This window comes from Heterodontus francisci, chromosome 22 (assembly GCF_036365525.1).
Source record: "Heterodontus francisci isolate sHetFra1 chromosome 22, sHetFra1.hap1, whole genome shotgun sequence".
NCBI lineage: Eukaryota > Metazoa > Chordata > Chondrichthyes > Heterodontiformes > Heterodontidae > Heterodontus > Heterodontus francisci.
Window position 1 is genome coordinate 60,802,260 of NC_090392.1, and position 23,858 is coordinate 60,826,117.

A 23,858-nucleotide genomic window follows, 5' to 3' on the forward strand; every position below is an offset into this window, starting at 1 on the left:
GTAGTCTGAAGAGACCACGTCTGCTGACGAGGTCAAAGGCTTTGGTGAGATCAATGAAAGCAATGTAGAGGGGCATCTGTTGTTCGCGGCATTTCTCCTGTATCTGACAAAGGGAGAACAGCATGTCAATGGTCCATCTCTCTGCACGAAAGCCACACTGTGCCTCAGGGTAGACGGGCTCGGCCAGCTTCTGGAGCCTGTTTAAAGCGACTCGAGCAAAGACTTTCCCCACTATGCTGAGCAGGGAGATTCCACAGTAGTTGTTGCAGTCACCGCGCTCACCTTTGTTTTTATCGAGGTGACGATATTGGCATCACGCATATCCTGAGGTACTGCTCCCATGTCCCAGCACAGGCAAAGCAGTTCATGTAGTGCTGAGCATATAGCAGGCTTGGCACTCTTGATTATTTCAGGGGTAATGCTGTCCTTTCCCAGGGGCTTTTCCGCTGGCTAGAGAATCAATGGCATCACTGAGTTCCGATTTTGTTGGCTGTATGTCCAGCTCATCCATGACTGGTAGAGGCTGGGCTGCATTGAGGGCAGTCTCAGTGACAACATTCTCCCTGGAGTACAGTTCCAGGTAGTGCTCAACCCAGCGGTCCATTTGCTTGCATTGGTCAGTGATTGTGTCCCCTGATTTAGATTTGAGGGGGTCGATCTTCTTGATGGTTGGCCCAAAAGCTCTCTTAATGCCATCATACATTCCTCTGATGTTTCCGGTGTCTGAGGCCAGCTGAATATGACTGCATAGGTGTTGCCAGTAGTCATTTGCGCAGCGCCTGGCTGTTCTATGTGCAGTGCTTCTGGCTGCTTTAAGTGCTACGGATGTTAACTCGCTGGGGGCTTTCTTGTAGTTCAACAGTGCAATGCGCTTAGCGGCTAATGCAGGTTCCAGCTCTTCAAAATGAGATTGAAACCAGTCTGCATTCCTCTTCGCTCGTTTGCTATATGTGGTCAAAGCTGACTCATAGATGGCGTTTCTGATGTGGGCCCACTTGGTCTCAGCATCCCCTGTGGGAGTGTTTTGAAGGGCTTTTACAAGTGACTTTCGAAATTTTTGTAACAGCTGTGGATGAGAAATTCTGCTAATTTAGTTTATGTGACCATATTCCTAACCCTGGTGTCAAATTAATTCAAATTGAGTTTGTGAGGCAATTTGAAAATATATTAATTCTGACAATATTACAATGATTAAAGAGAAATGAAGACAAACTCCTGCACAAATTCTGTGGGCCATTTTGACAAAGCTGATTCTGCAGTCCAACTGCAATGTGGGAAATGTCTCCACAACTTCATTAAAATTAGACAAAGTGCACTGAAACAGGCGACATACCAGTTACAAAAAATAGCATAGATACGGAAAGGCATTTATATTTAGACTACCCAGTGTTTCCAACATTCCAAGTTAATTTGCAGCCATTCTGAAGAATTCAATACAAATTATTTCAGTGCACCAGTGATGCTGTTTGCTCTGATATCAACCCTATCGTTTAGCCCAATTAACTACAAAGAATTTTAGAGTCAAAGCTATCTTATTAAGTAGACCCCTCAAACTATTTGTTTCAACTGTTTGTAACTATGATGTTCTGGGAGAATAAAAATGTGCAATTAAATTTGCTCAATATTTACTACTGTAAGGTAAACTATTTCAACTTAGTGAAAAAAGGACACCATGATTGGGACAACTGTCAATCTGGCTTGAAATAGTGCAGAAAGTATTCACTGTAAATGTAGATATTGGTATCTGGTTGCAATTTACTTAAATGGCTAGTAGGCTTTTAATGATGCATAAACTAGGTCCAAAAAACTGCCAATAACACCACCACAGGAGAAGCATTTCCTCTTCATGAAGGTGCTGTGGAAAAACAAGACGAGAATCTAACAACTTCACAGACTACAATCTAACCCACAAGGTTATCAAATAGTCACCCGCCTTTTTGGAAGACTTAAACCACCTGCTTAGTAAACAATCCTGCAGGTCTACAGTGGGATATATATTTTAGTTCAGAGTTTCCAGCTGCAATACACTGTGCCTTATTTGTTCTATCTTGTTACATGCAGCAAATCTGTCTATTCCTTTCCCACTGATGTATGTGTTTGAAATTATATGTTTGCTCCTTTGTCATACTAAGAAACAAAGAAATTGCATGATAGCTCCAACTATAGTGACATGTGAAACCGATCTATTGTAAAAACAAAATAAAGCGTTCAGCATCAATGTTATGAAATGACCATGGATCGAGAGGCTAAACAACAATATATTTGGGAAAGGTTCGTGATTTGGAGGAAAACTGAACCATGCATTTATGCTTATTCTGATGACGTAATGCAAGAAAACACATTTCAATCTAATTTGCATCATTTTACTGTAGGTTTGTAAAATTAAAAACAGCGCACTTGCTAAACAGGACAGCCTCCTAAGCCCAACTAACTTCAGCTGCTTCATCAATGACATTCTCTCGGTCATAAAGTCAGAAATGGGGTTGACGATTGCAGCATTCAGCTCTATTTGCAATTCCTCAGTTAATGAAGCAATCCATGTCCGCATCCAGACTTGAGCTGATAAGTTACAAGAAACATTTGTGGCACACAAGTGCCAGACAATAACCATCTCCAACATGAGAGCGCCGAACCACCATCCTTTGACAGTGGCATTATCATCCCCAAATTCCCCACTCACATCCTGGTGGGGTCACCACTGACCAGAAACTCAACTGAAACAGCCACATAAATGCCATGACTGCTACGGTAGCTCAGGGCACATGTATTCTGTGGCAACTATCTCAATTCCTGACTCCCAAACCCTCTCCACCACTTAGAAGGCTCAAGTGAAGATGCGATAGAATACTCTCCACTTGCTTGGATGATTGCAGCTGCAACAAAGTTCAAGGTCAACACCATACTGGACAAAGAAAACCACTTGATCAGAATCCCATTCACCAACTTAAACATCCATTCCCTACTATTTACAGAATGCACTGCATCAAGTCAGCAAGACTTCTTCGGAAGCACCTCCCAAACACACCAAATTCCTCCATCACCTTGAAAGACCAGGACAGCAGGTGCATGGGAACACCATCTCCTCCGAGTTCCCTTCAATTCACAAACCATCCTGACATAGATATATGTATATTGGCATTCCTGGCTCAAAAGCCTGGAACTTCCTACCTAACACCCTCACTGCACTAGCTGCAGTGGTTTGAGAAGAAAGCCCAACACCACCTTCAAGAGTGACTAAGGATGGTTAATAAAATGTTGCCCTTGCCAATGCTGCCCACATCCTAAGAAAAAATAAAAATGGAAAGGTTTGTCCAAAGACAGTTTATCAAGGAGCAAACAAAACGTCATATTTCATGTCCGAAGGTAGTGATTTATGTGTTCAGTGTGAAACAACTGCCATTCTTGTGATGCAATCATCAAATTACGCATTTTTAAGAACTAAATTATTAGTAGCTAAGTAAAGATCAGTTTAATTTTGTGACAATCTGAACGTATGTGCATGAGAGTGTCTCCGACCAAAATATTTCTAATTAACTTCAAGATAACTTTGGCACTATCTACTAAATATTTCATAGCTAGTCAATGTTAAGAGTTAAGGTATGTTGAAAGAACACCAGCCTTCTAAACTTAGATGCACGCCCACTGCTTTTCAAGCTGAAGGGTTCACATTCACTGAGGAAGTACTGACCTTGATCAGTATTTGGGAGAGATGTCCCCACACAAAGCAAATATTAAGCAGAATTTGCCTAATTCCTGAGATCTCTGAGAGCCCTGTTGTTGCCAGACGTTCAAAAAGATGAGCTTTTTCTTTTTACTTGAAGCTAGAAAAAGTCCTAGGTGAGCGAGTGCCTACAAAGGTGAATTTAAAATGCTTTCAGGAAGGACAACAAATAATCTACATGATAAGAAAAAATTGCTGTGAACTGGCTACCGAACATTTTTGGATGAACACTTAAAGGTACACGGTGCAGATTCAGATACCACTTTCCAGTACTGTTATTTTCAAAAGGAATGCAGAGGCGGGTGCTAGCAAACCAACTAAGTCTGATAAAAATCCAGAATTTGTAAGTTACTTAAATGGAATACTACTGTCTTTATGTATGTACTGTAACTCAAAGCATTTGTTCTGGTTGGGAAGAAATTCAATAATAATACAAAGCCTTCTGTTAAAAAAAAAACAGGAAAACATTACAGAACACTTAAAAAGACAGTTCCAAGAACTATGTATAATATCAGCCCATGCAAAAATAAATGCACCGTCTTTAAATGCTTTCTGCATAACTGCGATTGCTCTGTTCACTTTTTGTCGATTTTGTAAGCTCGGTTTATAATGCTAGCAAAAATTAAAGCTATTCAATCAGTCTGTAAATTGTATCGCTGGATATTATAGCACTACTCATCTGATGCTCTATTGTAAACCGAGCTTCTATGTACTAACCCTTTATCCACATAACACTGCTTCTACTGCATTTAGTAAGCCCATAACATAAATCTTCACTTAATTTAACAAAAGTAAACCAGATACAGAGGTGCATTCACGCAATAACTAAAGCATCAATGCAAAGTGGTCTTGCTTTGTACCACCACTGCAGTTATAGTGGACAAGCAACTGAATCTGGACAGGGCAGGGCACGACTCGACATGGGGTTGAAGGGGGTGTGACTCTGCATTAGAGTTAATTTGGACCTTGACACCTGATTTACACCCCACGGCAGTGTTGATGCAAAGCTAAAACTGCTAAGCATTTGGAGTGTTAATGCATCATTTGAAACAATATACTGAAAGTCAATCTAATATAGCAATTTAAAATACATGTTCTGACAGCAGTAAACAATTCTGGATATCATCAGAAACACCTCATTGAATTACTTACTGCCAAATCTTCCATTATCCTGCAGACACTCAACGTAAAAGGTAATTTATTTAAAGACGGTCACCTCAATTTTCTGAAAGGAATCTAATGAATGTGGCAATATTTTGAACAAAATAAGCAGGGATACTATAAGCAAGCCAGACTGAAAGCATGAAAACATTTAGCTTACAGCACTAAGTAAAATCAGTACTTAAGAGAACCTATTGAAATCTGTCTGGTGTGAATTACATAGAGACCTACAAAAAAGATGAGAAACGGTATCAGGCTCATCAATGTTCATTCTATCCATTAGAGAGTGCAACCGTGTGCACTGTTTTTCCCAGTTTATTTTTTTCACGTTATGCAGTATAGATGAAGGAGGGTGGGACGAAGCCCATACAGAGCATAAACACTGGCATGGACCACTTGGGCTAAATGACCTGTTTCTGTGCTGCACATTCTATGTAATTCTGTGAAATTGATGACATTTCTGCCTTAATTTTAACTGAATTACATTTGAGAAATCATAACTATCACCAAGATTATCCAAAATAACAGTGGACATTTTCCAACAAACCAACATTATGGTACAAGACAAAGTAAACATATTTAACCAGAAGAACAAACAGTCTAGACAGTATATTGGGTAAGACACTGTCCCTTTCATTTCTAGGATGCATTCTTGAATCCAGCTAGACTAACAGGATGGAAGTTTTTTTCCTACTGCTCTTTAAATTTCCAAATGATGACACAAACTTGGATTGGTGTAAAATGGTCAATTATCAACCTGAAATTTTACACAGGCCATAATGGCTGGTGTGAGAAACAGAAAATGTCACAATGGTGCAGTGAAGAGTGCTCTTCTGGTACTGCACTTAAGGAAATGTGATGGAAGAATAGTAGAAATTTTACTCTACATCTGACAATATTGTTCTGGGGGACTGTAAACAGAAATATATTCAGTATTAGTCAAATAAGTTCTGTACCACTTGCAGTCACCACACTGATGGGTCGTGCTGCCAAGCTAGCCCATAGAGAAGCTGTATGGTAACTGCAGCGAATTGGATAACTTTAAGGTTGCTTGAAGATTGTAGAATTTCTGTAGATGCTTGCATGGCCAATAACAGTGAGCTTGACGGGCTAATTTTCTAAAATGTAGAAATATTCCGTCCCCTCTAAAATAATAACACATGCCACAGAGAAGGCGTTGTACAAAAACATAATTCTTAGAATACTATGGAGGCCCCCGTACAAGGAAAGTAGTTCCTTTATCAAGGATTATTACTCATTTTAAAATAACATATTCATTAGAAGTTAATTGGAAAACTGCATTCAGCTCTGAGCTTTAAAGAAAAACTTCTGTTCAATACACAAGATATGCCTCCAGCATCCAGTTCCTGGCACAGATCAATTTTTTGTCACTTCAGCTGCATAATAAAGTCGTTACCGAAATCTACTTATGAGCAGTTCTTAACTGCTTTGCAGAAATTGTAAATAATATTTTCCTCCTGGATGTTGATGTCAAAAGGTTACCCGTTGTTGTCTGAAACACAGGAGCTAGGAGCTCTAGGTTTATTATCTGCCCTCTCACAAGAGTGCAGGATGGGCATGTAGACCCAGTAAAAAAACACAAGAACTTAGTTGAAACAAAGGGGCTAGTCACACAATACACAGTGTGTTAAAGCATTGGGAGGCTGGGTAGAAAGGGGCCACAGCACAGAGATGGCCAAGGAATTGTAGACAGTACAGAAAAAAAGACGTTACCAGACACTGTCCTTGTACGTACTAATAAAGGAGTCGCCATGGACACGAGATACGATTAGACTCACAGTAGACAATGGGAAACTGTAAAGAAATGAAAAAGTGCTGACCAGGTTCTCACTGAAGCAAATAATGAATTCTCATTATGTCATTATACCAGACCCCTAAGAGTAATTAAGAGGGGAGGATCGTGGAAACAAGATTTAACCCCTGACTGAAACTGGGGAAGGCACGAGAACCCTGGGGAAGAACACTTGAGAAGACACCCTGAGCCAAGGGCTCAGAGAACAGAAGAGCAGCCACAAGTCCGAGCCTGATCACCTCGTGCCCTGCCGGGTAGTATACTGTACAAGTAGTGAGAACTTGTAATTGATGATTTAGTGTGTGAACAAAATATTGATATACTTTTCACCAATCAGCTTCCATGAATTCGTTAAGAGTAAGTATGGAATAGGCACAGCATAATTGGCGCCCCAACAGGGACTCAGTTGTAGTGCTATTTAAAATTATTTTGAATAGCCTCGCCGACTTCAAACTAATTTATAAAGCAAGTTACGAGTTCGACGGATCAGATTGGTGAACGGTTGAGTAATTGAGTAGACAAAACAGGACAACGGTTGAATAATTATGGCCCTGGCCAGGCCGGAGTGGGAGTTGGAACTCCGGAAATATTTGAAGGCCAAGTGGCCCTTGTGGATAGAGTTTGCAGTTAAGCAGTACACAGGCCAGGGGTCTGTTGGGGTACAGCATTGGGAGGATGCGCATACCCACCAAGCCAAACGGGCACCTAAGTTAGTGAAAGACACTGCTATAGCGTCTTGTATGAAGGAATTAGATGAAAAAGAGAGTGAAGTTGAAAGATTGAAGCAGGAGTTGCAAAAGTCAGAAAAAACGAATGAGTGGTGTGATAGGGCCCTGAAGGCAGAAACAGTTAGTGCAGCACAGGTGGTGCATTTAAGCTAATTCCAGTCTCAGGCCAAGAAGGCTGAAGGAAACGGACAGCTCACAAGAGCGGAACAGAAATGCTCTGACTTACAGACCGCAATGGCGGTTATGCACCGCTCACAGACGGAGTGGGTGTACCATTCAAGGGATCATACCAAATGTCAGCAGGAGATAAATAAACTACAGTCTCAACTCTCAGTGCAAAGGGGCATAATATGTGCGTTTGCGGATAGGGAGGATGATGACAATAACGATGTTAATTGGGTCGACTTGGCAGACCAGGCCAGGAGGTACCATAACGATGAAAACAGCTCATGGGATGATCCACCTCCCAGACCACCTGAGCCCCCAATTGAGCCGTCGGCGCCCACCCTAGCCTTACCCTAAGGTGCCACTGATAACGAATCGAACAGATGGGGCCGGGGGGAGGGGGGGGGGGCAGACACTAACATATACTCATATACTACTCTGGATACCATCACTCAATTGGCGCAAATGCAGAAGGAGATCCCCAAGTATAACGGAACTGGGGACCCATACGTTACTTTTGCGGCTATAACCCATTTACAGGCTCTGCACGGATTGGTCAATAGAGAGGATGTTCGATTGTTGGGAATGTGTTTAGATCCCATACTCTTCTCTGCGTTGCCACAGTCACAGCAAGGGGGCAAGGTACCCCAGATGAAATGAAGGCGGCAATATTAGCAGCGTCAGATTGCAATAAAGGGGATCCCATGGAAGGCTTGCACAAGTGCCAGCAGGGGTCGAATGAGCATCTGGTGGCATCTGCCAACCGGTTATGGAATAATTTCAATGGAGTTTATGGGCCCGGACTGGACAGAGGTAATCTTGGGAATAACATATACAGATGGGCACGCACTTTGATAGCTCATTCTAATGAGAGTAGTCAGAATGCATATGAAAGTTATAATCCGGAAGACCAAACCCACACTTAACAGTGGGCTCTCCGACGTATGACCCATTTATGGGAGAGAGGCCTGGGAAGACGGGAAAAAAATAAAGACAAGGAAAAGGGTAAGATCAGTGCCTTTCACCCGAGGTGCCCGGGAGCAGTATGGAGGAATGAGGGACCCGGGAAGGGTCGAGGTGGTATGGATAGGGTACCACCCACACCCCCCCTCCCCATGAAGAACAAGTGGGGCGAGGTAGAGTGATGGCCAGAAACAATTCCCCTCTGCCCACAATCGGCAGATGTTATAATTGTGGGAAGCAATGTGATTGTAATGCACCCCGGTGATATTCCAGGGAAGGGGAACCGGGAGCACCATCCCTGTACTCTCCGTTGCCTTTGGAAGGGGCCAGGCTGCCGGTGGCTCAACAGCCAGAGCATGAGGGTGGTCGATACCATCCCATGGCTCCTGTTGGTGAAATCAGGAGAAGGGCTGGACAGAAGGAAGGGTTAACAAAGTCGGTTACCTGGAATTCTGAGCTAGATACCAACTGGGAAGACTGATGGTGTCAGGCCTCGGTGGAGTGGGTTTGCAAAGGGGGGTGGGATCCATTTGGGTGACCGGTGGTGAAAAATGAGGTAGGAGGCCACCTCACTATGTTTTTGTGGGACTGGTGGTTCCCGGACGGTGCTGAACCAGTCTAAAGGAACAGACCCCTCTTGGCATACCCAGAATAAAGTGATGTTAAGTGGCCACGTTCAGACAGGGATTGAAACTAAACCATTATTATTCAGATTTGGTAACTATTGTTTTAACCATGCATGTGTGATCATCAAGTTGGGATGATCGATGGAGAACATTTTGGGATCAGATGTGATGAGGGAACAAGGCTTGTCTTTTGATCCGGTGAATTGCTGCATCTGGAAATTGCCGAACATGCAGGGTTTCCCTGGTATGATCCAAACGGGTCAATACACAGACAGGATCGTTGTGATGGCAGAATTGTGGTTAAAACCAGAGGACATCACTGTTGACGTGGCAGCGCAGCAACTTATTGAGCAACACCGTTTGGTCTTTGCAACTCACAAGCATGATTGCGGACAGATGACAGGGGACGTGCTAGTTGAGGGGCCAGATCGTCGACCCCAGAAACAGTATGGGTTCCCCAAACAGGCGGAGATAGAGGTAAGGAAGGTCATTGACAGTCTCCTACAACAAGGGGTGTTAAGACCAGTGGCATCCACCAATAACTCTCCTATTTGGCCGTCCGTAAACCAGATGGACTATTGACTATCAAGAATTAAATAAGGTCACGCCCTTGACAGCGCCTACTGTTGCTACGAGCCCTGCAACGATAATGAAGCAGTTGCCACAATCTAAATGGTTTACAGTGTTGGAAATTAGCAATGGGTTCTGGTCCATACCGCTGGCACAAGAGTGTCAATATAAATTTGCGTTTACGTTTCAGGGACAACAGTACACCTGGAAGTCTCTCTCCCAGGGATTTTCATAATAGTCCGTTGATATTCCACCAGCGGTTGACACAGGGGTTATGTCCTTTCTCCCAATCAGAATGCTTGATCCAGTATGTGGATGACCTACTGCTCCAAACGGAGAGTAAGGAGGAGCACTTAGAGCTACTGGAGGAGCTCCTTCGACTCCTCCAGAAGGTCAGAGTGAAAGTTAATCCTAAAAAGGCACAGATAATGAAAGAAAAGGTTTCCTATTTGGGAATAGTAATAACACAGGGAAAGCATGAGATCGAGCAAATGCAAGTACAGACAATCCTCGAACTTCCCCAACCACAGGATATTATGGCTCTGAGATCAGTTTTGGACCTCGTTGGGTATTGCAGGAACCATATTAATGGATTTGCCTTAAAGGCAGCAACTTTATATGATCTCCTGGAAAGGAATTCAGAGTGGGTACGGACACCAGAGTGTACGTCAGCGGTTGCAGAATTAAAACAGGCGCTGGCCACAGCTCCGGCGATACAGGTGCCGGACCCATCCCAACCTCTGCCCTCGAGGTCGCTACCACAGATACTGCCTTATCAGTGGTATTGCTTCAGGAAAAACATAGTCGATTTTGCCTAGTGGCATACGTGTCTCGCTTGTTAATGTCGGTCGAACGAGCCTTTACGGTGTGTAAAAAACATTTGCTGGCCGTCTTTGGGGCAATTCAAAATTTTACTTATATTGTCGGCCTCAGTCCTGTAACTATCCTAACTGAACACAGTTGCTACTGGACGGACGATTGAAGGACGGTAATGTTGGTCAGAATCGTATTGCTCAGTGGACCTTGCTTTTGCAAGGTAGAAACATTTCGGTAAAAAAGGCAAGGACTACTACATGTAGATGTGGGTAAAGTAGTTGAAGTCGTCTACATGGACTTCAGTAAGGCTTTTGATAAGGTCCCGCATGGGAGATTGGTTAAGAAAGTAAGAGCCCATGGGATCCAGGGTAATTTGGCAAATTGGATTCAAAATTGGTTTAGTGGAAGGAGGCAGGGGGTGATTGCAGAGGGTTGTTTTTGTGAATGGAGGCCTGTGACCAGTGGGGTACTGCAGGGATCGGTGCTGGGGCCCTTACTGTTTGTAGTGTACATTAATGATTTAGACGTGAATATAGGAGGCATGATCAGTACATTCGCAGACGACATGAAAATTGGTGGTGTCGTAAATAGTGAGGAGGAAAGCCTTAGATTACAGGACGATATAGATGGGCTGGTAAGATGGGCGGAGCTGTGGCAAATGGAATTTAATCCTGAGAAGTGTGAGGTTATGCACTTTGGGAGGTCTAACAAGGCAATGGCATATACGATGGATGGTAGGTCCTTAGGGAGTACAGAGGGTCAGAGGGACCTTGGGGTGCTTGTCCATAGATCACTGAAGGCAACAGCAAAGGTAGATAAGGTGGTTAGGAAGGAATACGGGATACTTGCCTTTATTAGCCGAGGCAAAGAATATAAGAGCAGGGAGGTTATGATGGAGCTGTATAAAACGCTAGTTAGGCCACAGCTGCAGTACTGTGTACAGTTCTGGGCACCACACTATAGGAAGGATGTGATTGCAACGGAGAGGGCGCAGAGGAGATTCACCAGGATGTTGCCTGGGCTGGAGCATTTTAGCTATGAAAAGAGAGTGTATAGGCTGGGATTGTTTTCCTTGGAACATAGAAGGCTGAGGGGGGGGCCTGATTGAGGTATATAAAATTACGAGGGGCATTGATAGGAAAGATAGGAAGAAACTTTTTCCCTTAGCGGAGAGGTCAATAACTAGGGGGCATAGATTTTGGGTAAGGGGCAGGAGGTTTAGAGGGGATTTGAGGAAGGATTTATTCACCCAGAGGGTGGTTGGAATCTGGAACACACTTCCTGAAGGGGTGGTAGAGGCAGGAACATTCACGACATTTAAGAAGTATTTAGATGAGCACTTGAAACACCATAACACACAAGGCTACGAGCCAAGTGCGGGGAAATGGGAATAGTTTGGATGGGTGCTTGATGGTCTGCGCAGGCGCGTTGGGCCTAAAGGCCTATTTCTGTGCTGCAAAACTCTGTGGCCGGAATTTTACACCACCCTGGCGGGTCAGATGGAGGCATGGGGGCGGTGTAAAATTGAGCGGCAGGCTCCGTGAGGCCTAACCACCCCGATTCCGCCTCCAACCAAGTTTATGGAGGTCCGGCAGGGGGTGGGAGAAGCAGCCTGCCCGCCCAAGGCCAATCAAGACCCTTAAATGGCCACTTAACGGCCACTTAAGGGCCCTCGCCCGCCTCCACGGGTATTTTACCCGCGGCAAGCGGGTGTGCCGGGGACGTGAAAGGCCACCCAGCTATAGCTGTCGGCCTTTCCGCACCCCGGCAGGGGGGGGCCTGGCAATCGGGCACAAGGTGCCTGACTGAGGGCTACCCCCGGCTCCCAACCCAACCCCAGGATCCAAGACACCCCCTCTCCCCAAACCACCACCCTAGCCTCACCAGGGCACGACCGATTCCCCTGGTGAGGCTGCCCGAACTTACCTTCTGTACCGGTGCCAGTGCATCCTCCTCAGTCGGCTGGGCTGCAGTCTCAGCAGTGGCCACCGCTCCCGTAAAATACGGGACGGATCCCCAGGCTGGGTGGGAGCGGGATCACACCGACATTTACATCGGAGTCCGGCTCCCGTCTGCCCAGCGTAAAATTCCAGCCTATGACTCTATGCCTGGCGGACAATTTAACCTACCAGGGTGAACCCCATGAGTGTCAGGTTTTGACAGCAAAGGCCCTCAAGGGACCTTTTGTGTCAAAATCATTGGGAGGCATACAAGGGAAGGAGCCAGCACACAAAGCACTCAAAATTTTTGTTGACGGTTCCTCTCCAGTGGAGGACAGGATTAGGCAGACAGGGTGTGAATTACATGTACAGGATCATAATGGAGCACCTATTAAAGACATTGCCTTACAGTTACCAGCGAGTTCAAGTGTGCAGGGTGCAGAACAAGCTGCAGTCACTTTTGTGGTGACACAACCACATGTCTCCCCCACCGGTTGACATATATTCTGACAGTATGTATGTGTGTAACAGTTTAATAGAGTACCTACCTCTGTGGGAAGCGAGAGGTTTTGTGTCAGCAGATGGAAAACCTTTGCCATCCACCCCATTACTGTAGAGAATAGTAAACGCAGCAAAGGGAAGGCCAGGATGGGATCATTAAAGTAAAGGCTCATAGCAAAGAGTCCCCTGAAGGAAATAAGAGGGCCGATGAGTTGGCACGGATGGGAGCAAAAGCAGGGAAATATTGGGATCCGAGGGGAGATGACATGAACCCCATAAGTGCGCTAATAATCTCCCACCTTAAGACCGAAGATTTGGTAGAGGCACAAAGCCTAGATCCCATGCTAAAACCGATACAGAAGGGAGAGAAGTGGCCAGAAAAGTATTCTAGATGGAAGTCAAGGATACAGATGGATACCGGATTGGTACTGAAGGAAGGAAGGAAAATACGTAGTGCCGATACAGGATAGGAATCAAATAATTTATGATGTGCAAGGACACCAAGGGGTGGAGGTTACAGATGGTAGGATACAGGAGTTGTGTTGGTGGCCAGGAATGCAGGGGGTGGGGGAGGTGGGGGGGGGGGGAGTGGGGGTGTGGGGAGGAAGATGTGAAGCATGATGTGGAAAACTGTTTGATTTGCACTCAAAATACTCCAGACCAGTATGCACAGAAAGGAGAATTATGACACACATGTCCAGTGGAAGGGCCGTGGACGAATCTGCAAATTGATTATGTGGGGCCATTGCCTCAATGCAAGGGAGGATTTAAATATGTATTGGTGATCATTGATACCTTCACTAAATAGGTAGAGGCTTTTCCCACTAGTGCTAACACAGCACGAGTAAACTACTGATATTTTAGTACAGCATGTTTTTACCAGATGGGGGTTGCCTCGAAGCATAGAATTGGAACAAGGGTCTCACTTCGCTGCCGAAATGATGCAGAGTGTGATGACTATGTTAGGGATTGATCAGAAATTCCATATAGCCTATCGCCCTCAGTCAAGTGGGATAGTAGAAAGAATGAACAGGACTTTAAAGGGAACGTTGAGAAAGACAGTACAGCAAAATGAGAGATAGAAATACTGCTGGGGTGAGATCTTTCTGAACCTGAGATAACTGCCCTAACCCATGAGAAATTTATGTATCAGTTGTTGGAGTACCTGCGGGCAACTCAGAAGATAGCAGCAATACAGATGGGTGGAAACAAAAACAGAGTAAGGCATATTTTGATGGAAAAGTAAGGATATTAGAACTAGACGTGGGGCAACAAGTTATGGTTTGAGTCCAACAGGCGGGAACCTTTCTGTTCCCAAGATACGCTGGGCCATACCGCATAGTGAATAAGACCAGCCAGTTGGTAATGATGGGGACAGGTAGGGCACTCTGGTACCACGTGAGCCAACTTAAACTATTTGGAAAACAGAATATCCATCAACACCATGCACAGTTAGACGCACTAGGAGAGGTGGAGATGAGGCAACTGGGAAACGCTCCCGGCCAGGGAGGAAACGGGCAGAGTGCTCAGTTCTTAGCGGATGATAAGGAGGACTTAAGTTTTGCATTCCAGAAAATGTTACCAGAGGACCTAGGAGAAGCCACTTCCTCTGGAGCCACAAAAGCTGAGGAAGGTAGCATCAAAACAGAGGCATTAAATGTGGAACCAGCTGTCCATTCAAAGAAGAAACAGCTTAAACCACCGCTTCGGACAGAGTGGAAGTGGATGGAGAAGCCAGAGGGGAGTGGTTCGTCAGAACAAGGGGTACGGGGTCAATTAGTCCGCATAAATGATGATGAGTTTGACCCAGCTGGGGTACATTAATCAAAACTGTAAATAACAGCAGGTGTTATTTTGATCTTACAGGTAATGGAATAAAACTTTGGCATTTATCGCTCATGACGACTGCTGCGGCTGTGGCCGTCGACGCATTGAAGGAGGATGACAGACCGTATAACACCAAGTGCTGAAACAGAAACTGGTTCAGGGAAGGACATCCGGATGACATCGTCCGACCGGTGGAAATGCACGGCAACTACCTGGGGCTACGGAAAAATGAACAGGTTTGTGACGAGTTGAGGACGATCAATGTAAACATCACTGGCGGACAATGGGTATGTTTCGAATGCTCAAAAGAGACCACCATCGTTAGCGTCACTCCAAGGTCCCGAACCGAGTTCCTCGTATGGCAGTGCGATGATAAAGACTGTAGAAACCAATGTGCGTGAAATTACCCAACGGTAGGAGATATGAGCTTGAATGTTATGGAAAAAATAAAAAAGGACATCCCCTATTACAGATCTTGGGGTTATTCGGACGAGAAGCACCAACCCCATGGTTACCCCCCACATCCGAATTATCAATAAGTAGGGTTACAACCCAGCAGCCACAAGTGACTGACCTCCCTTCCCCTGCCTTAACTGCAGGACCAGAAAATGGACTTGCGATAATAAAAACTAATAAAATTGCATATAATGTACAGTTTAGTTTAGTTTAGAGATACAGCACTGAAACAGGCCCCTCGGCCCACCGAGTCTGTGCCGACCATCAACCACCCATTTATGCTAATCCTACACTAATCCCATATTCCTACCACATCCCCACCTGTCCCTATATTTCCCTACCACCTACCTATACTAGGGGCAATTTATAATGGCCAATTTACCTACCAACCTGCAAATCCTTTGGCTTGTGGGAGGAAACCGGAGCACCCGGAGAAAACCCACGCAGACACAGGGAGAACTTGCAAACTCCACACAGGCAGTCCCCAGAATTGAACCCGGGCCGCTGGAGCTGTGAGGCTGCAGTGCTAACCACTGCGCCGCCCTATGAGCATGAGTTGTTACCAATAATATTGAACATGTCAGATAGCCAGGTACCTGATTGGTGCCCTGAGAAGACCCGAGAGTTGTACAAGGTACTACTGCAACAATTGCTGGGACAGGAATTCGGTGATGAGGGAATAATAAAGGGAAAGAAACGTAAACGTAGTTTAGTGAATGATGCAGCTACTGTTTTTCATACAGGAACTTCAATTGTCAATACTATAGATTTGGAAAATGTGGACCAGAAGGTTAGAACTCCCAGCCAGCTAGTAAAGGATATTTTGAACAAGGAGCAAAAGGAACAGAGTGGTGTAGCTAAAGTAGGACAGGATTTGACGAATGCCGTGACATGACTGGTAAGAGTACGAGAAGGTCATGCTCATACTATTAATGATACAATAGAAAAGGTAAAGGAGGTCCACAATATTTCAAATAATGAAAGTGTTTGTAGTACATACGGTTCATGGATGTTAGAACAAACTTGTGAAAATCTGAGTCAAATTGATGGGGGACAGGTGCCAGTTTGGATAAAATGACACCCAGTTGGAGTTCTTAGCTAGTCACACAAATGATAAAATAACCAGGTGCCAACTAAGAAAGCTTAAGGTATGGAAAGGTCAGGAGTGTGTAAATACAAGAACTATGAGTATTGGAGTAGTGTTGGGAATACCTGTAGTTCCAAGAGATAAGTTAGGGATGCAATTATATGAAGTAGAAAATATAGGGATGAAAAGAGGAAAAGATTACATAAAATACTATGATACATTATCCTATGTTGTGGAAATTGGAAAAGAGCCAGTTGGAACAACGCTGTCTGAGTGTAGTCTGGAAAACCAGGTGGTCATATGTCCTCATCCTATATATAAAACAGCAGAATCAAAATGTGGATTTAATGCCACTGTAAATTGCACCATGGAAACTAGGAAAGCATTGTCAGGGCTAACCCACATGGCCTATATGGGAAAGGGGAGATATTGGTTAACCACCACAGCAAAGGAATACCAATATGGACATAAACGAACTTGTCCAGTGAGCAACAGTACGTTCGGTTTCAACCCACAAATACCAACCAGAGTAGGAAAGATGGAGTTGGTAGACATACATAAACGAAAGACAGAAACGAAAGCTGTGAAAGAAATTATGAAGGAGGACTTGATAAATTACCTCTGGGAATACAAATATACTATTCAACCATTGCCCATGTGCTTGGATAAAGAGAGACAGCAGCTAGAAGCCATTGGTGTAGTGTACTACAATTTGGAACAACAGTCGAAGAAGCTACAAGATGAGATTGACAAGATAGACGATTCTACTTGGTGGGAGGACTTATGGAACTGGGGGTCAAATGTGCAGATACACCCCTGGTTTAGAATTATCTCCCATGTCCTGATAGTGGTTTTGGGTATCATGGTGTTTTATGGGACGTACCTTAATTTGGAAAGTTAAGAAATTGATTAAGCAATGTGAGAGGATGTATGAACGCAGGTTGGACAGCTACCTTAAAGGCAATCAGTATTCGAACTTGCTTTATAAAAAGATAGACAATTAATTATGTAACACGAGGGTAATTGTATAACCTATTGGTATATACTTAAAATAAATTAATGAATGTACTCTAAAAATGAAATTGCGACTGTATTATGTTCGCACAAGTGATTATGTAATAGTGATGCTTAAATTGTGCTTTCTTTTAACATTACACTGCCTATGCTTCTGCTTTGAAAATGAAATTGTAACTGCACAAGTGTACTACCTAAGAGACATGGCAGTGTGATCCCTTCAGCATACTCCTGCAGGATCAAAGGGCAGACTGTAAACCCAGTAAAAATACATAAGAACTTAGTTGAAACAAAGGGGCTAATCACACAACAATACACAGTGTGTTAAAGCATAGGGGGACTGGGTAGAAAGGGGCCACAGCACACAGATGGTCAAGGAATTGTAGACAGTATAGAAAAAAACAGATATGTTACCAGACACTGTCCTTGTATGTACCAGATAAAGGAGTCGCTATGGACACAAGATACCATTAGACTCACAGTAGACAATGGGAAACTAAAGAAATGAAAAAGTGCTGATGGGTTCTCACTGAATCAAATAAGGAATTATCATTATGTCATTATACCAGACTCCTATGAGTAAGTAAGAGGGGAGGGTCTTGGAAACAAGATTTAACCCCTGACTAAAACTGGGGACGGCACAAGAACCCTGGGGAAGAACACTCAAGATGACACCCTGAGCCAAGGGCTCAGAGAACAGAAGAGCAGCCGCAAGTCCAAGACTGATCACTTCGTGCCTTGACAGGTAGTATACTGTGCAAGTAGAGAGAACTTGTACTTGAAGATTCTTGATACTGTGCAAGCTAGTGAGAACTTGTACTTGATAACTTAGTGTGTGAATAAAATATTGATATCCGTTTCACCAATCAGCTTCCGTGAATTCCATGATTGGTGAAGACAAATGTAGGTCGCTTACAGTCAGAAACAGGGGAATTTATTATGGGGAATAAAGAAATGGCTGACCAACTAAATGCATACTTTGGTTCTGTCTTCACAAAGGAGGACACAAATATCATACCAGAAATGTTGGGGAACACAGGGCTTAGTGAGAGAGAGGAACTGAAAGAAATCAGTATTAGTAGAGAAATGGTGTAGGGGAAATTGATGTGATTGAAGGCCGATAAATCCCCAGGGCCTGATGGTATGCATCCCAGAGTACTTAAAGAAGTGGCCCTAGAAATAATGGATGCATTGGTGGTCATTTTCCAAGATTCTATAGACTCCGGAACAGTTCCTACAGATTGGAGGGTAGCGAATGTAACCCCACTATTTAAAAAGGGAGGAAGAGAGAAAGCAGGGAATCATAGACCAGTCAGCCTGACGTCGGTAGTGGGGAAAATTCTAGAGTCCATTATGAAAGATTTTATAGCAGAGCACTTAGAGAACAGTGGTAGAATCGGACAGAGTCAGCATGGATTTATGAAAGGGAAATCATGCTTGACAAATCTAATAGAATTCTTCGAGGATGTAACTAGTAGAGTTGATGAGGGGGAGGCAGTGGATGTGGTTTATTTGGACATTCAGAAAGCTTTTGACAAAGTCCCACATAAGACATTAGCATGTAAAATTAAAGCGCATGGGATTGGGGGTAGTGTATTGCAATGGATAGAAAATTGGTTGGCGGACAGGAAACAAAGAGCAGGGATAAATGGGTCTTTTTCCGAATGGCAGGCAGTGACTAGTGCGGTACCGCAGGGATCGGTGCTAGGATCCCCGCTATTCACAATATATATTAATGATTTAGATGAGGGAACTAAATGTAACATCTCCAAGTTTGCAGATGACACAAAACTGGGTGGGAGGGTGAGTTGTGAGGAGGATGCAGAGGCGCCTCAGGGTGATTTGGACAAGTTGAGTGAGCGGGCTAATGCATGGCAGATGCAGTATAATGTCGATAAATGTGAGGTTATCCACTTTGGTAGCAAAAACAGGAAGGCAGATTATCTGAAAGGCTATAAACTGAGAGAGGGATATGCAGCGAAACCTGGCTGTTCTCGTACACCAGTCACTGAAGGTAAGCATGCAGGTGCAACAGGTGGTAAAAAAGGCAAATGGTATGTTGATCTTCATAGTGAGAGGATTCGAGTACAGGAGCAGGAATGTCTTGCTGCAATTATACAGGGCCTTGGTGAGGCCACACCTGGAATATTGTGTGTAGTTTTGGTCCACTTATCTGAGGAAGGATGTTCTTGCTATAGAGGGAGTGCAGTGAAGGTTTACCAGACTGATTCCTGGGATGGTGGGACTGACGTATGAGGAGAGATTGAGTCGGTTGGATTATATTCACTGGACTTCAGAAGAGTGAGGGGGGATCTCATAGAAACCTATAAAATTCAAACAGGACTTGACAGGGTAGATGCAGGAAGGATGTTCCCGATGGTGGGGGAGTCCAGAACCAGGGGTCATAGTCGAAGGATACGGGGTAAACCTTTCAGGACTGAGATGAGGAGAAATTTCTTCACCCAGAGAGTGGTGAGCCTGTGGAATTCGCTACCACAGAAAGCAGTTGAGGCCAAAACATTGTATGTTTTCAAGAAGGAGTTAGATACAGCTCTTGGGTCTAAAGGGATCAAAAGGTATGGGGCGAAAGCAGGAACAGGCTACTGAGTTGGATGATCAGCCATGATCATAATGAATGACGGAGCAGGCTTGAAGGGCTGAATGGCCTACTCCTATTTCTATGTTTACTTATTATTGTTTTCTCAAACTTTGCTTCTTACTCAATCTGTTTTCTTCTTATTGCTGTTTTATTTTATGTTTTCTCTTTCCCATTCTGCTCCTCACATTTTTTCTTCTTCAGAATCATCAAATCCCTACTGCCTCAGACCCTGACATTTAAACAATAAATATCCTGGAACACTGAGATTCAGTGGGAAAATACACAGGGTGCATCTTCTCAGAACTTCAGCAACCACTTGTACAGTTACCATTAGCAGTGGGCAATCTATATATTACCCATTTCAGACTTCAGCGTTTTCATCAGTTTTGCAACCCAAATATCCCATAAGCTTTTGGCATTCCTATATGGATGGAAACCTGATGCATAGATTCTTTACTATCTATTGGTATTTGAAGAGAAATCATTATTAAAAGCCAACTTTACAGTATCTCTTGATGAAGCCTTACATCTTAAAGAACTTGTGAGATTGAATTAGTTCTTTATGGAGTTGAAGTTAACCATCATGAGCAAAATTTACACCGAATTTTGTCTGTAATGCAAGGTTAACATTGTATAAATTAGATGTCAAGTTCAGGTTGCTACTGGCAGAAACTTGGCCTAAAATGCATTGTGGAGGACCAGTAAATTCAGAACTAGTGCATCTAGCCTCCAGTGAGACATAATTAAGTGGCTGAGTGCTGGGGAAGCCCTGTACCAGCTTCAGCACAACAACAGTAGTTGATGTCGCATTCCTGAAACTTATGCAAGTCAAGCCTGATGCATATCAGGCACCTCATCATCCTGATAATAATCAATGCAGGCCTTTAATTAATCAGACCCTTTTCAGACTACATCAGTAAATAGATAAGAGTTCAGCTGGTGAAGCAGGTGCACACACTGGAATTCCAGTTTCCTTTGAAACTGGAAGGATCTCTATGTATGTCACTGTTGTGAAACTTCTAATAGTAGACGTAACCCTGTTGCTGCAAAGATGGCAGCTTTGTCTAATAATGTTTCACTGTGTCAGCCTCATTAAACAGCAACAGAACATCCCTCGCCATCACCATTGTGCAAGTTGGATTGTAATTCAACTTCTGGAAAAAATATTCCTTTTTAATATTTCAATAAATTAATTCAGGAACTCATCCTTACTTTGAAATGGACTATCCAGTTCAGTGATAAGACACAGGCCTATCAATCTATAAATCAGGCTATAGCTCTCAAGATGCCCAACAGGGTTCCCACCAATCAGAAATAAAGAAACATCCAATAATTCAGCATTACTATGGAAACAACCCACTATTTTCATAAGCCAATCTACTAGCAAGACCAATCTACAATTATATATCCACAATTCCATAATGGGATATTATTGAGACCCTATTGCAATGAGTACCTATTTGAATACCACAGAACGATCTATTCAAATGCTCAACTAGAATCTCTTATGACAGAAACAGATCCATTTGTCAGTAGTTCTATGTATAATAAACCAACAGGAACAAAAGTAGTATTTTGAAGTCGGTATTGGTGATATGTTCACTACAAATCACTAGAGCTCATGTGGAGCATTTAAGCTGCACACTTACAGGATACACAGTTCCTAAGCAGGAAACACAGTTCATGAGGAATGACATACTTTGGCTCCTCAGCATTTTTAAGGTCAACATTCTTTACAGTTTTCAGCAGAGACTATATGATGCCCCATGTGTCATGACAATTTTATAATAATCTTTTAAGGTAAAGATGTTCAACTATAACAAGCACCCATTATTTTACATTTCACTAAACCACATCATTAACACAAACATAGAAAATTTAATAATGCTAATGTTTTCAACAGATTTTTGGCAGGGAAGGGGAAAGTAAGTGGGAAGTAAGGAAGAGGAAAGGCAGAGTTAGTATGAAAGCTGTAAGCTAAAAAACAAAAATAATGCCAAGATATCAGAGCTCTATCCTTTGATCAAAGTTATATTTGGGACTGGAGATGACTTAAAAGATTTTGTTGGGAACTTGACTCATGACCAACAAGTCTTGAGATTGAGTTTCAAGATATCACCTTACTCAGGCTCACTTTCTCACAGTTGCTGTGTTTTACCAGATTTTAGCTTCATTACCTCACTTCCAGATGACACTCTCTCTCATTAGAAGCAAAACCAGATATCTTAAAGACACCCACTTGGATCACACCTGCAGTCTGCGATAAAATATCAGTGACAACAGTTGTGGCAAGAGTGATCCTGCCCACCCATACTTCCAATGGAATAGTATAGGCAATGTTGGAATGTCTGAAAAGGGAGGAGGAAAAAAGGAAGTTGTGCACTATCTTATTGTCATGGAAGTCTATGAAAACAGGCCAGACACATCCCGACTAGCAGGAGGATACAGAACAGAAAGCATCTTTGGCAGAGATCTGAAAGTAGAGCTCCTGCCTCATGAATTTATAAATAAAATATAAGGGAGAGGAAGCCTCTCCCATCTGTTCTGTTTTTAATATGGAGCAGTATCAATCTATTTGTGGGTGTCCTCGATCACTCTCTGGGTTTACCATCTCCTGATTCTGACCCCTGATATGTGTCATTATCCAGCATCATTGCCACACTTCCCAGGACTCTGTGCAACAAGTTCATTTAGACCACCCTCTAATCCCCTGGATTATGTCAGCAAGCAAAATATTTAGCTTGCACTTTGTTCTTTTCACCCAAATGCTCTGTTTATTCGTTAGCCTCCATTTTGCATTTCCCCCTAAGTTTTTCTACCATTTTCTAGCCTTTATATTTTATTTCCTTTTTTTCCCCATTTTTCCTTATCCATACAAATTTTTTTTTAAATTATTTTCCTTACACTATGTTTTAAATTTTATTGACAATTTACTTGAAACAAGTTTTCTTTTTAGTATTTTTTTGCAAAATCACATCTGTCCCTCTTTGTTTACCAATTACCCCCTGGTGAAAATAGAGTACTATAACCCAGTGATATTTGCTTTTCAACTTTGGGGCCCAGAGCACTGCCTTTATTGGGCTCTCACCTTCATCATGTCAAATTCTGCAGGAGGAGGAAAAAGAAATAAAAGGAAGAGAACTTGCATTCATATAGCACCTTTCACACCCCAAAGTACTTTACATACAATTAAGTACCTTTTATAAAAACAAGTAACACTATATACAGTGTGCCAAATAATCTGCCAGTGCGTTATGGTAGTAAGTCTATCATAAGATCTATTGATATTGTTTGAGCTTGATTTTCACCACCCACAAGAGCAATTGAACTGATCAGTTAGTTTTTTGATTTGTAACATACTGACAATCTAGGAACAAGTTTCATAAGAAGCATAGTGTTGCCTTTAATAATCACTGTAAATCAATAATGATTAAATTGAATATTTCTTTGAAAAAGGAAATTGCTACATTCTTCAGAAGTTTTGTAAACTTCATATACACAGCTTGAAACCTGAATCACCATTTTTGAGATAACAAGCAACTTTAACAAATGTGTAAATACATTACTCATATTCACATTTTATGTTCAAAGTATTCAACTCCTGACAAATATACTTTATAAGAAACCTCATCTCTGGTCTTATACTTATCCCCTCCTCCCATATTGCACCCAAAAGTTCGAAGTAACATGAAAAATTAACGTCTATTTAACAACAGTAAACATGTAAGCTGGCGGGCAGCCATAAAGGTGGGGCTAAAGTGTGGCGAGTCGAAGAGACTTAGCAGTTGGCAGGAAAAAAGACAGAGGCGCAAGGGGAGAGCCAACTGTGTAACAGCCCCGACAAACAAATTTTTCTGCAGCACCTGTGGAA

General features: G+C 43.0%; 1 protein-coding gene across 8 annotated transcripts in view; it reads right to left on the minus strand.

Annotated features, from left to right (window-relative positions):
* The window catches only part of gramd1ba (GRAM domain containing 1Ba), a 590,058-nt gene that overhangs the window by 458,508 nt on the left and 107,692 nt on the right, over window positions 1–23,858 (minus strand). The gene's annotated exons all lie outside the window — the stretch shown is intronic.